This window comes from Pelodiscus sinensis, unplaced genomic scaffold (assembly GCF_049634645.1).
Source record: "Pelodiscus sinensis isolate JC-2024 unplaced genomic scaffold, ASM4963464v1 ctg40, whole genome shotgun sequence".
NCBI classification, from domain to species: domain Eukaryota; kingdom Metazoa; phylum Chordata; order Testudines; family Trionychidae; genus Pelodiscus; species Pelodiscus sinensis.
The window spans coordinates 744,008-758,649 of record NW_027465932.1 but is presented as its reverse complement, the minus strand read 5'-3'; positions in this window follow the sequence as shown (position 1 = coordinate 758,649).

The following is a 14,642-nucleotide window of genomic DNA, read 5'->3' as shown; positions in this document are numbered from 1 at the left end:
AAAGGTTATAAAGTCCAGTCCCCTGCCCCCATGGCAGGACCAAATACTGTCTAGACCATCCCTGATAGACATTTATCTAACCTGCTCTTAAATATCTCCAGAGATGGGGATTCCACAACCTCCCTGGGCAATTTATTCCAGTGTTTGACCACGCTGACAGTTAGGAACTTTTTCCTAATGTCCAATCTAAACCTCCCTTGCTGCAGTTTAAGCCCATTGCTTCTTGTTCTATCCTCAGAGGCCAAGATGAACAAGTTTTCTCCCTCCTCCTTATGACACCCTTTTAGATACCTGAAAATGGCTATCATGTCCCCCCTCAGTCTTCTCTTTTCTAAACTAAATAAACCCAATTCTTTCAGCCTTCCCTCATAGGTCATGTTTTCTAAACCTTTCATCATTCTTGTTGCTCTTCTCTGGACCTTCTCCAATTTCTCCACATCTTTCTTGAAGTGTGGTGCCCAGAACTGGACACAATACCCCAACTGAGGCTTAATCAGTGCAGAGTAGAGCGGAAGAAGGACTTCTCGTGTCTTGCTCACAACACACCTGTTAATGCATCCCAGAATCATATTTGCTTTTTTTGCAACAGCATCACACTGCTGACTCATATTTAGCTTGTGGTCCACTATAACCCCTAGATCCCTTTCTGCCGTACTCCTTCCTAGACAGTCGCTTCCCATTCTGCATGTGTCAAACTGACTGTTCCTTCCTAAGCTGAGAACTTTGCATTTGTCCTTATTAAACTTAATCCTGTTTACCTCAGACCATTTCTCCAATTTGTCTAGATAATTTTGAATTATGACCCTGTTCTCCAAAGTAGCAGCAACTCCTCCCAGCTTGATGTCGTCTGCAAACTTAATAATCTTACTCTCTATGCCACCATCTAAATCATTGATCAAGAAATTGAACAGAACCAGTTCCAAAATACACCCCTGCAGAATCCCACTTGTTATACTTTCCAGAAAGTCTGTGACCCATTAATAACTACTCTCTGAGAATGGTTATCCAGCCAGCTATGCACCCACCATATAGTAGCCCCATCTAGGTTGTATTTTCCTAATTCTTTGATAAGAATGTCATGCAAGACCATATCAAATGCCTTACTATAGTCTAGGTATACCACATCCACCACTTTTCCCTTATCCACAAGACACGTTATCCTCCAAAACAAAGCTATGCTGTTGGTTTGACATGATTTGTTCTTTACAAATCCATTCTGTCTGTTACCTATAACCTTAACATCTTCCAAGTTTATTTAGATGATTTCTTTAATTGCTTGTTCCATTATGTTTCCAGGCACAGAAGTCAAAATGACTGGTCTGTAGGAGGCTTCTGGGTACATGTCTGGCTCTGTCAATCTGTCTTCTCACTTCCTCGTGTGGGTATCATAGTTTACAGAATGCTGGTTGAAGAACCTGTAGGTGTAGGTCTCTGTCTGAGGGGTTGGAGCATGTGCATTTGTACCTCAGTGCTTGGCTGTAAACAATGGATAGTGTGGTGTGTCTAGGATGGACATGACATAACTTTCAAACACCTGAACAGCAAATGTAACTTTGCTTGTCTGCATAGTGAACACTGGCATTTTTATCTGTTCGAATATTCAAAGTGGTGCTCTCCGTGCCTTCTTGGTTGCAAAGATTTGAACTGCTTCCTGAAGGTCAACAGCCTGGGCCAGTTCATGCTCTGTTGACCAGCCTCTCCTGTGTCATTGTGGAGCGCAGATTGTTTTTAGTAACCTCAGCTTGGAGAAGCTGCGTTCTCCACTGGCAATGGTTACAGGAAGTGTTAGAAGTATGCGCAGAGCAACAAAAGCATTTGGAAAGAGGGTGGTCATCTTTTTTCTGCACATGTATTCCAGAACACCCTTGGGAGTTGATCCTGCTGACATGTATCTTGAAAGGGCTTTCAGTTCATCACTTAAATCACTTGCATCAATATCATGCATGTCATCATGTGTCAACACTGTCTCTAGTGCCCTGCATTGCTGGTGTAGGTCTTCTTCAGGTATAGTGAGGAGTTTTGGAACATCATACAACATCCTGCTGTGTTCTTTGGGATGCATAAAATGTTCTTCAACTGACTGTATTGCACAATCTGTTAAATGATTCAACTTTGAATTGTTGTTTGGGGTCTCTTATGGAATTATCCCATGCCTCGTAATCAAAACATCTTCTTCTTCGGTGACTCTTGTATTCTTGAATGGGTGGGAAAATAGCTTCAGTGTGAAGTTCCTGTGCCAACTTCTGTGCACTCTTCAGAACCGTTTGAAATCCCTCATCTGACCGGTAAGACTGTAAGTATGACTTTGCTTTGTCCAGTTGTTCTATTGCTCCGGATTAATCAAGGTCAACACCTTGGAGTCTCTTGCTTGCAACATTGATTTCAAACAGCATGTCATGCCACCGCACCAAGCCACAGAGAAATGTGAAGTTATGTATGTTTCTGGTGATTCCATTTCCCTCTCCCTCTGTTCTCCCATGAACAGTTCCTGTCATAGCATTATCCTCCATAATGGCAACTATGGCATCATCTAACTTCCCAGTTTGGAGTTTGATAGGCTGTGTCACTTCCACTCGACTTTCCCATCGTGTGGCACTCAGTGGTTTCAGTGTCAGAGAGGATGTTCCCAGATGTTGCTTCAACATTTGCCTGCGACGAGTTGATGCAGAGAAAAATACATAGATGCTTTGAATTACATTAAAAAATTCAATAGCCTCACTAGGGTTTTTGAGTACATAAGCTGCATCACTGACCACCAAGTTCAATGAATGAGAACTGCAAGGGACAAAAAAAGCTCGAGGGTTTAACTCTCGGATCCATGTCTGCACTCCCCTGCTCTTTCCTCTCATGTTGGCACCTTTATCGTAGCCCTGCCCTCTCATGTCTGCTAGCGCAATTCCTGTATCTTCCAGCTTTTTAAGAAGCACATTTGTCACACTCGCGCCTGAGGTATCATCAATGTCAATACATTCTAGAAAATGCTCTCCGACAGTCACCACTGCAGGGACATTTTCGCTAGGTTCTGTTGTTGTTACAAAATGCACCCTTAAAGTCATTTCTTCCGTATGGCTGATGTCAGGTGTGCAGTCCAGAATAACAGAGTAATATCTTGCTGACTTCAGATCTGCCACAATCTTCTGTTTGACTTTATTGCCAGTAACTGTGTGATCTCATTTTGAATTGTTTTTCCAAGGTAGTGGGGTGTGGACATTGCTTGGGTGGAGACGCTTCTTAGATGCCCCTGGAGTACAGCATCAAACTCAGCCATCGGCTCCACATTTTAAGGAAGTTTCTATTGTTTGGCTCTCTTCTCTAGATTTGTTGGCAATGGTCTTCCTAATGCACCCTACTATGCCATTTGCCTTTCTGGCTACAAGGGTACCCTATTGACTTATATCAGGTACTCATCCACTGTAACCCCCAGGTCCTTTTCTGCTCAGCTGCTACTTAGCTGGTTGGTCCCCAGCCTGTAACAATGCTTGGGATTCTTCCGTCCCAAGGGCAGGACTCTGCACTTGTCATTGTTGAACCTCACTATAGTTCTTTTGGCCCAATCTTCTAATTTGTCTAGGTCACTCTGTTCCCTATCCCTGCCCTCCAACATATCTACCTCTCCCCCTAGCTTAGTGTCATCCACAAACTTGCTAAGCATGCAATTCATCCCCTCATCCAAGTTATTAATAAAGTTATTGAACGAAACCGGCCTTAGAACCAATCCCTGGGGCATTTTGCTTAAAACTGACCAACAACTAGACATCAATCCATTGATCACTAGCTGTTGAGCCCAACAGTCCTGCCAACTTTCTGTCCACCTTCCACTCCATTTATCCAATCCATATTTCTTTAACTTTCTGGCCAAAATATTGTGGGAGATGGTATCAAAAGCTTTGCTAAGGGCAAGGTATATCACATCCACCACCTTCCCCATCTTCACAGAGTCATTTATCTCATCATAGAAGCTAATTAGATTGGTCAGGCATGACTTGCACTTGGTGAATCCATGCTGACTATTCCTGATCACTTTCTCCTCTTCCAAGTGCCTCAAAATGAATTCCTTGAGGATCCCCTCCATGATTTTTCTGGGGACTGAGGTAAGGCTGACTGGTCTGTAGTTCTCTGGCTCGTTCTTTTTCCGATTTTTAAATCTGGGCATTTCATTTGCCTTTTTCCTGTCATCCAGAATCTCTCTTAATCTCCACGAGTTTTCAAAGACAATGGCCAAAGTCTCTGAAACTCTTTGAGTACCCTCGGATGCATTAAATCCAGCTTTGTGTATGTCTAGCATGTTTAAATAGTTCTTAACCTGTTCTTTCTCCACCATGGACTGCCCACCTCTTTCTCATACTGTGTTTCCTAGTAATCTGGGGACTGCCCTTGTCTGTGAAGACAGAGGCAAAGAAAGCATTGAGTACTTCAGCTTTTCCCACATCGTCTATCACTAGATTATCTCTCTCATTCAATAAGGGCCCCACACCCTCTCTGATCACCGTTGTATTGCTAACATGCCTGTAGAAACCTTTCTTGTTACTCGTCATGTCCTTTGCTAACTAGAATTCCAATTGTGCTTTTTCCTTCCTAATTACTCCCCTGCATTCTTGAGCAATATATTTATACTCCCTAGTCACCTGTCCAACTTTCTACTTCTTGTCAGCTCCCCTTTTGTGTTTAAAATTGTGATGGACCAGGCCGTGTCTGGGCACAGCTAAGGGCGTCCACTCAGGGCGAATTGCTCAAATCCGGGGCTACTTACAGCCCCCGACTGGTGACCTCTCCACACAGGCCACAAACCAGTCCCACAGAGCGCTTCAGCAGCCTGCCTGAAGCCTCCCGAGCAAAACCCCTCCGACACCCCAGCAATATCCGTGCCCCAGATGGCCCCGGGCCTCATACACAGGTGGGGGGTCCTAGCACCCAATCCCACCTACCCCGAACAAGTTCTGTCCGGTTCCAAGAAACCAGCCACAGATCCCTGGTCAATTTACCCTCTGGACCTTACCACAAATCACGCTGGGCCAATCCTTTAGAATCTATATCTAAAGGTTTATTATTACAGGAAAGAAAAGCATGAGAGTAAGGTTACTAAAGTACAGTACGTTACATGCACCGAATTTCCCAGTTCTCGATGCAGGCTCTAGCAGAGATGTTGCAGCTGCTGGTTACAAGTCCTTATTGCACATCCTACGATCAGGATGGGTTCCCAGGTCTTCCGGGCTCTTCAATCCCTGCAGTGCTGCCTCTGGGATGAAGTGCTAAGCTGAGAACAAAATGGCATCGACCACATGGCCTCTTTATACTCCTTCCTGGCCTCTTCCAGTATGTAGCAGGTCACCTGGTCCTCAGCCTCTCTGTGTTCCCTGCTGGCTGCTCTCAGGACAGCCCCCATTCTTTGGGTGTGTCTTTGGCCCATTGAGAACCATTGTCCCACAGGTAATTAGCATGTCCACAGGCTCCACAGGCTCGGCCCTGCCCAATGCTTAACCACATGCAGGGAAATCTTCAGTTTCTACACAGATTACAGATCTACACACACAGACATTATGTACTCACATAAACAGTGTACACAGGATCAGAAAACAACAAGCTCCCATTCAATACCCCACATGGCTCCCCCCACACCAATTTCTGGGGCCAACACCCCCACCTAGGGGTGCAGCAGCGACCTGGCTGCTTTCCTCCAATTCAGCAACGTGACACCCCCAACGCAAAATTGATGCAGGAAGTGATGCCAGTAACATCACTGAGGGCATCACAGGCCTCCCCCGTCAAAATGGTGGTGTGCCTCAGTTTCCCTTCTTACACAGGACCTTCTGGCTGGAACCCTTTTTGTCCTGTAAGAAGTTCCAAAACCAGTTACAAGTGTTAACCATGAAATAGCCACATCACAATGTCCCCTTACATACCGTCTGTCGTTTGGTACATCTCCAGACAGATTACATGGTATTTTCATAAGCTCATGCACACTGTATACCGTTACAATTCTCTGCAACAATAATACATTGGTTACAAGAATTAACATCAGTAACAAAAACAATCCTATATCAGGTGTATATTGACATTCCCCATCATGCCCCTTCTCTGGCCCCACACCATTGCAGTTTTTTCCCTTCAGGTTCAACCTGCAAATCTTCTTTGTCAAAGCAAGTCCTGCCCCTCCCCCTTGTGCTCTGGGCTCCAGGCCTGAAACCTCTGGCCTGACCAAGACAAAGGGCTGGCTGGGCGTGACTCCCTGGCTCACAATGGCCCTGGAATTCTCCCCCTTCCCCCACTCAGTGGGGTAACAGCAGTGAGCTGTAGACTCCCAAGTCTCTCCTCTGGCCACCTCCAACCTCTGTTTCCACATGGAACCAGATATCCACTTCCCTGATTGATTATGAGTGTCCACTGTGTCCAGAGATGGGAGCTTAACTGCCATCTCCTGCATCCTAGGGAGAGTGACCACACAGCTGTTCTGCTCTGCATACTTGGCTACACCGTCCTCCTCCTGAATCTGAGACACTAACTTCCCACTCTCCTCATTCACCTGGGAACAATCCTGTCCCACACACACTGACTTCCCAGCAAGCTGGTCACCCACAGTCACTGGGTTAGCAGCCTGCTCCAGTTCTCTGGATGTTCCTGCCTCATCTGGAACAACCCTCTGTCCCTCTGAGACCTCTCCAACACCATCCACACTGGGTTTCCCTAAACCCAAGTCAGTGGAGTCACTGCTAACAGACAAATCCCGTCTGTCAGGCACCAAAACAAGTGCCTCACACAAGAAGCTGCTGCCTTTTACAGGCAGAGCTTTCTCCTGAATGCCTTCTCCAAGCCAGGCATCGTCACCTCTCTCAGTTACTGCAAACTGCTTGCTACAAGCACTGCCAGGACTCTCCTCCCTATGAGCTCCCTTAAGCAGCAGTTCACCCTTCCCTGGCTCTGCAGCAGCCTTGCCCTGCTGAGCCACAACCAACTCCTCCTGCAATTCCCTTACTCCCTGAATCATCTCTGGCCCCTCTGGTGGATTCATAGACAATCCCCTCTCTGGCACACAGACAGACCCACAAGAGACAGGGTCAGAGGCATCTTCACTCCCTGTGCAGCTCTCTAGATGGCTGTAAACATCCACACCATCATTAGGCACCAGAGTTAACACACCCTCATTCTCTCCTTGTGCCCGGGCTAAGGGGTCTCCCTGCTCCCACAGAGTCGCTCCCCCCTCTGCCAGCAACACAGCAGCATCAGACACAATATCAGGGTCACCACTGTCTGATCTCTGGGGTTCTGGTAAAACACTGACTGACTCTACCTGAGTCACCTCATCCCTCTCCCCAGCAGACACAAACCTTGGGCCACCCCCTTCCTGGGCCTTAGCCATATCCAGACCCAACTCTGGGACAACAACACTGCTCTCAGCCTTCACAGGCTGTGGGGCATCTTCCTTAGACAAAGGAAGAAACTCTTCCCCACACACAGCCAGACAACCAGAGACAGCTTCTCCCTTGTTCCAACACCCCTGGCTAATCTTAGGCATACAGCTAGCCACTGGGACAGCTTCCTTTACTGCCCCCCTGCTACTTCCACCAGCCAAATTGCCAGCTTGCGCACACTGTGCTTCTTCACACAACTCAATTTCAGCTTGTGCAGGTTCAATTCCACAAACCTCACCAGCCACCAACTCCTCAACTAAAACTTCACTCTGGCCAGCCACTCCAGGCTGCCCCAGAGAAACATTTCCCTGATTTCTGGGCTCTTCTTGCCCTGGTTCTGATTCCAGCCTCACCTCTGAGGCATCAGACGGGCACTCACCCCCAGGCTCACTGCCCCCCTGCACAGACACACAGCCATCTGCCACAGGCACACATGTAAAGACACTTTCCCCTTGGTTACAGGGAGACTGACCAGCTCCAGGAAACTTTCCATACCCACATGCACCCCCTTCCCAAACCTCCCTGTTAGCTACAGGTAACACAAAAGGTTTGCATTCATACATGCTTTGGGGTTGGGTCATCACATCAGCTGGGCAAAATACGTCTGCCATATCATAAGCACACTGCATACCCACAGAGTTATACATTGAACCTTCAGGAGGATACAGTCTTTCTTGTTCTTTTAGTCTCTTAAGCTGGAGGTCAAGTCTAGCATTTTCCTCCTTGGCTAGGGCCATCTTCTTTGCATGCTCTGCCATTCTCTCTGCATGTTCTGCTTTTCTCATCTCAAGTTCCCGATCCATCTCCTGCTTTCTCTTAGCAATTTCTTCATCTGCCTTCCGCCTTCTTTCAGCAGCCTCCTTGGCTTGCTTCTGCTCCTTTTCATCCACATCTCTGGTTAATAACAGCACTACCAGATCTAGTTTAGAGGCCCTTTTCCTAAAGGCAATGCCTCTCCCCAAGCACAAATCCTTCAGAGCACTTTTGCTCAGACTCTCATATAATTCCGGGTTCATCGCAGCGGCTCTTTAATCAACCAAACTCTCAACACCAAAAATCAAATTTAGACAGCGTGGGGTCCTGATCCCAAAGCTCAATTAACCAAGATCTGTGGATCCTGCCGACTACGCCACTGTGATGGACCAGGCCGTGTCTGGGCACAGCTAAGGGCGTCCACTCAGGGCGAATTGCTCAAATCCGGGGCTACTTACAGCCCCCGACTGGCGACCTCTCCACACAGGCCACAAACCAGTCCCACAGAGCGCTTCAGCAGCCTGCCTGAAGCCTCCCGAGCAAAACCCCTCCGACACCCCAGCAATATCCGTGCCCCAGATGGCCCCGGGCCTCATACACAGGTGGGGGGTCCTAGCACCCAATCCCACCTACCCCGAACAAGTTCTGTCCGGTTCCAAGAAACCAGCCACAGATCCCTGGTCAATTTACCCTCTGGACCTTACCACAAATCACGCTGGGCCAATCCTTTAGAATCTATATCTAAAGGTTTATTATTACAGGAAAGAAAAGCATGAGAGTAAGGTTATTAAAGTACAGTACGTTACATGCACCGAATCTCCCAGTCCTCGATGCAGGCTCTAGCAGAGATGTTGCAGCTGCTGGTTACAAGTCCTTATTGCACATCCTATGATCAGGATGGGTTCACAGGTCTTCCGGGCTCTTCAATCCCTGCAGTGCTGCCTCTGGGATGAAGTGCTGAGCTGAGAACAAAATGGCATCGACCACATGGCCTCTTTTATCCCCTTCCTGGCCTCTTCTAGTATGTAGCAGGTCACCTGGTCCTCAGCCTCTCTGTGTTCCCTGCTGGCTGCTCTCAGGACAGCCCCCATTCTTTGGGTGTGTCTTTGGCCCATTGAGAACCATTGTCCCACAGGTAATTAGCATGTCCACAGGCTCCACAGGCTCGGCCCTGCCCAATGCTTAACCACATGCAGGGAAATCTTCAGTTTCTACACAGATTACAGATCTACACACACAGACATTATGTACTCACATAAACAGTGTACACAGGATCAGAAAACAACAAGCTCCCATTCAATACCCCACATGGCTCCCCCCACACCAATTTCTGGGGCCAACACCCCCACCTAGGGGTGCAGCAGCGACCTGGCTGCTTTCCTCCAATTCAGCAACGTGACAAAAATCACCAAGGATTTCCCTGTTAAGCCAATCCAGTCTCTTACCACATTTGCTTCTCTTTCTGTGAATTCGGATGGATTCTTCCTGTCCTTTTAATAAGGCTTCTTTAAACTACTGCCAGCTCTCCTGGACTCCTTTCCCCTTCATGTTAGCATTCCAGGGGATCCTGCCCATTAGTTCCCTGAGGGAGTCACAGTCTGCTCTTCTCCATTCCAAGGTGTGTATTTTGATGCTCCCCTTTCTTCCTTTGGTCAGGATCCTGAAATCTACCATCTCAAGGTCACTGCTCCCCAGGTTGTCACCCACTTCTACTTCCCCTATTAGTTCCTCCGTGTTTGTGAGTAACAGGTCAAGCTGCGCATGGTCCCAGGTCGGATCCTTCAGCACTCCTGATCAGCTGGTCCGTCTCTGGCGGACAAGAGGGAAAAGTCGTCAGTCATACATGCTCACCCTTTCCCTGGGAGGACATGCCCTCCTTCTCAGCAGGCAGTGCCTGTCCTAGGTCAGAGGCTGCTCATGTGCACCTCAGTAAGGTGTGGTGTGGCCTCCCTGGAGCCCCGGCCTCCCTGGAGCCCAGAAGGTGCGCAGGCCACCATCCTTCCCCCCCTCTGTGACGGACTGGGCTGTGTCTGGGCACAGCTGAGGGCGTCTGCTCAGGGCAAATTGCTCAAATCCGGGGCTCCTTACAGCACCCAGACTGGTGACCTCTCCAAACAGGCCACAAACCAGTCCCACAGAGCGCTTCAGCTGCCTGCCTGAAGCCTCACGAGCAAAACCCCTCCAACACCCCAGCAATATCCGTGCCCCAGATGGCCCTGGGCCTCATACACAGGTGGGGGGTCCTAGCATCCAATCCCACCTACCTCGAACAAGTTCTGTCCGGTTCAAGAAACCAGCCACAGATCCCTGGTCAATTTACCCTCTGGATCTTACCCACAAATCACGCTGGGCCAATCCTTTAGAATCTATATCTAAAGGTTTATTATTACAATAAAGAAAAGCATGAGAGTAAGGTTATTAAAAAATAGTACGTGACATGCACCGAATCTCCCAGTCCTCGATGCAGGCTCTAGCAGAGATGTTACAGCTGCTGGTTTAAAAGTTCTTGTTGCACATCCTAGGGTCAGGATGGGTTCACAGGTCTTCCGGGCTCTTCGATCCCTGCAAAGCTGCCTCTGGGATGAAGTGCTGAGCTGAGAACAAAATGGCATCGACCACATGGCCTCTTTATACCCCCTTCCTGGCCTCTTCTTGTATGCAGCAAGTCACCTGGTCCTCAGCCTCTCTCTGCTGGCAGCTCTTGGGTCTCCGCCCTCATGCTTTAGGTGTGTCCTGGGTCCATCAAGTGCCATTGTTCTACAGGGCTTCGCTACTCAGCCTGTCCATAGCAATGCTTAACCACATTCAGAGAAATGTGCAGCTTCCACACAGATTACAGATTCCTATTTACTCACACAGACATTATACACTCACATAAATAGCGTACACAGGATCAGCAAACAACAAGCTCCCATATCGAACACTAGAAGATCGAACTCTGGAGCATTGATATTCTTGTAAGTGTAGTGTGTCCATCTGTAAAGAAGGCCATGTGAGGAATCAAACGACAGCTTTTAGCACACTGCTCTCCATAAGCACGGCATGACAAGTGTATGGAAATACTTCCCTTGTGTGGCCGTATTAAAGTGAGTCCGATGCAGGGTTTGACAAGGAGAGTTGACAAAAATCAGAGCTAGACCTCCCCCACTGTAACTTGAGACCATTACTCCTTGTTCTATCATCCATCACTACTGAGAACAGCCTCTCTCCATCCTCTTTGGAACCTCCCTTCAGGGAGTTGAAGGCTGCTATCAAATCCCCCCTCGCTCTTCTCTTCTGCAGACTAAATAAGCCCAAATCCCTCAGCCTTTCCCCATAGGCTATGTGCTCCAGCCCCTGGATCATTTTGGTTGCCCTCCGCTGGACCCTCTCCAATGCGTCCACATCCTTTCTGTAGTGGGGGGCCCAGAACTGGACACAATACTCCAGATGTGGCCTCACCAAAGCTGAATAAAAGGGAAAAATCACTTCTCTAGATCTGCTGGCAATGCTCCTCCTCATGCACCCCAATATGCCATTAGCCTTCTTGGCTACCAGGGCACACTGTTGACTCATATCCAGCTTCTCATCCACTGTAATCCCCAGACCGCTTTCTCCAGAACTACTACTTAGCTGGTTGGTCCCCAGCCTGTAACAAATTTTTGGGATTTTTCTGTCCCAAGTGCAGGACTCTATACTTGTCCTCTTGAACTTCACCAGATTTCTTTTGGCACAAACCTCTAATCTGTCTAGGTCACTCTGGACCCTTTCCCTGCCCTCCAGTGTATCTATCTCTCCCCCTAGCCTAGTGTCATCTGTGAATTTGCTGAAAGTGCAATCCATCCCTTCATCCAGGTCATTAATAGAAATGATGAACAAAACTGGCCTTACAACCAATTCTTGAGGCACTACACTAAAACCAACTGCAAACCAGACATTGATCTGTTAATCACTATCCATTGGGTCTAACAGTCTAGCCAGCTTTCTATCCATCTTAGGCTGTGTCTAAACTACATGGCTCCATCGATGGAGCCATGTAGATGAGGGTTGTAGGCAAAGGGAAAAGAAGCCGCGATTTAAATAATCGTGGCTTCATTTCCCTTTGCCAAACAAACAAATCTACATGGCTCCGTCGAGGGAGCCATGTAGTTTAGATGTACCCTTACAGTCCATTTGTCCCATCGGGTATGTCTACACTACAAAGTTAATTCGAACTAACAGCCGTTAGTTCGGAATAACTTTCATAGGTGCTACTCATAAAAACCACTAGTTCAAACTTAATTCGAACTAGCAGGGAGCTTAATTCGAACTAGGTAAACCTCATTCCACGAGGACTAACGCCTAGTTCGAATTAAGTAGTTCGAATTAAGGGCTGTGTAGCCACTTAATTCGAACTAGTGGGAGGCTAGCCCTTCCCAGCTTGCCCTGGTGGCCACTCTGGGCACCACCAGGAAAACTCTTCTGCCCCCCTTAAAGGGGCACGGGCTGGCTACAGTGCTTGTGTCAGTTGCAAGCCTGCCAGCACCCAGCCAGCAGACCCTGCACCTGGCACGCCATGAGCCAGCCACCCGCTGCCACCCAGCCCTCCCCCTCTTCCCGGGACCAGGCTGGCGGATCACAGGACCCTGCCCGGGGCCGCAAGAGGCAGGCGCCCAACTGGTCGAGTGCGGAGATCGTGGACCTCATTGTGGTTTGGGGGGAAGCCTCCAAAGTCCACAATCTCCGCACTAGCCATAGGAACGCGGCCGTCTACAGCCTCATGGCTGACAGCCTGACCGCCAGAGGCTACATGCGGACCCGGAGGCAGGTCCACTGCAAAATTATGGACCTGCGGCAGGCCTACTCCCGGGCCTGCCAGCCAGGGGCTGACCCGGAGGCCTACCCCCACTTTGAGGCCCTGGACCGCATCCTCGGGGCTCACGCCATCCATGCCCCCCAGGTAGTGACTCGTACCTGACACCGAGGAGGAGGAGGAGGATGCCGAGAGCCAGGAGCCTGCAGGGAGCCTGCCCAGGACCCAGGATCCCCGAGGCACCCCACAGAGCACATCGCCTGTGTCGTCCGAGACCAGGGAGGGCTCCACATGTGACTACCATCATGATCCCCTTATGTGTACGGGAGAGTGGAGGGAGAGAAAGCCCAGGGACCATGCGCCTGGGCCTTGACCACCATGGAGCAGCAGCTGGGTGTCTTGCAGGGGCCCTGGCCTTGCAGAGGGGGGCTGGGGTTCACCCATCTTGTCCCCAGGGAGAACCGACCACTGCTCTTGTTTCACCACAGCCGCAGCACCTGGGACTGCAGGGCGCACCACCCCGCCCGCAACAGCCACCTGCATCCGGGCCAGCAGGCGCGCCAGGAACCGGGAGGACTACCAGCAGCGGCACCTGCGGTTCCTGGAGCACGAGCTCCGCACCCAGAACCAATGGGTCCGGGAGGACCAGCGGCTGCGGCAGCGGAGCTTGGAGGCACTGGAGGAGCAGGGCCGTGCACTCAGAGGCCACCTCCAGACTTTGGTCGAGAGGTTCCTGCCTCCTCCTGCTCCGGCCACTGCGGCCGTCCCAGCTCTCACTCCTCCTCTCGTCTCTGCTCCCCCTCCCACTTCCTCCGCAACCCCCATCCCTCCTGCCCCACCCTCCACACCCACTCCCCCCGACGCCCCCGCATCTGCAGTGCTGCGAGATGGGAGAGCCAGCAGGACCCCCAAGCCTGAGCTTTCCCTTCCCTTCCTCCCCTTCCTCCCCCTTCTAGCTACCTCCTCCCAGGTTTACCCACCCCTCTCTCACCCTCACTCCTCCCTCTCCCCACCCCAGTTATGTAAAAAAAAAAGAGATTTTTGTTGTTAAAACAGGTGTCTTTATTTGACATTACGAAGGAGGGTTAGGGAGAGGAAGGGGGTGAGGGTGGAAGAAGGCCCTAGTGGGGCATGCAGGGAGAATTCAGTCCTCCTCCACTTGGAAGCTCTCCTGCAGGGCTTCCTGGATCCAGACGGTCCCCCGCTGGGCTTCCCGGATGGCGGCGGTGTGGGACTGAGCGTAGTGGCCAGCCATGCGCTCAGCCTCAGCCATCCAGGCTGGCAGGAAAGCCTCCCTCTCCCTCTCACACAAATTGTGCGGCACACAACATGGTGCCACCATGGGAGGGATATTGTGCTCGGCGAGGTCGAGGCGGATGAGGAGGCACCTAAATCGTGCTTTCAATCGTCCAAAGGCCCCCTCCACCATGATGAGGGCCCTGGTAAGCTTGGCATTAAAGGCCTGCCAGGAAGGGTTGAGGTGCCCCATGTACGGCTTCATGAGCCAGGGCTGTAGGGGGTAGGCCGCATCCCCCACCAGGCACACGGGCATGTCCATGTTCCCGACCCTGATGTGGCGGTCGGGGAAGAAGGTCCCAGCCTGCAGCCTCTGGCACATAGAGGAGTTCCGGTATACCCGTGCGTCGTGTGCCTTGCTGGACCAGCCCACATTAATGTCCGTGAACTGGCCCCAGTGGTCACACATGGCCTGC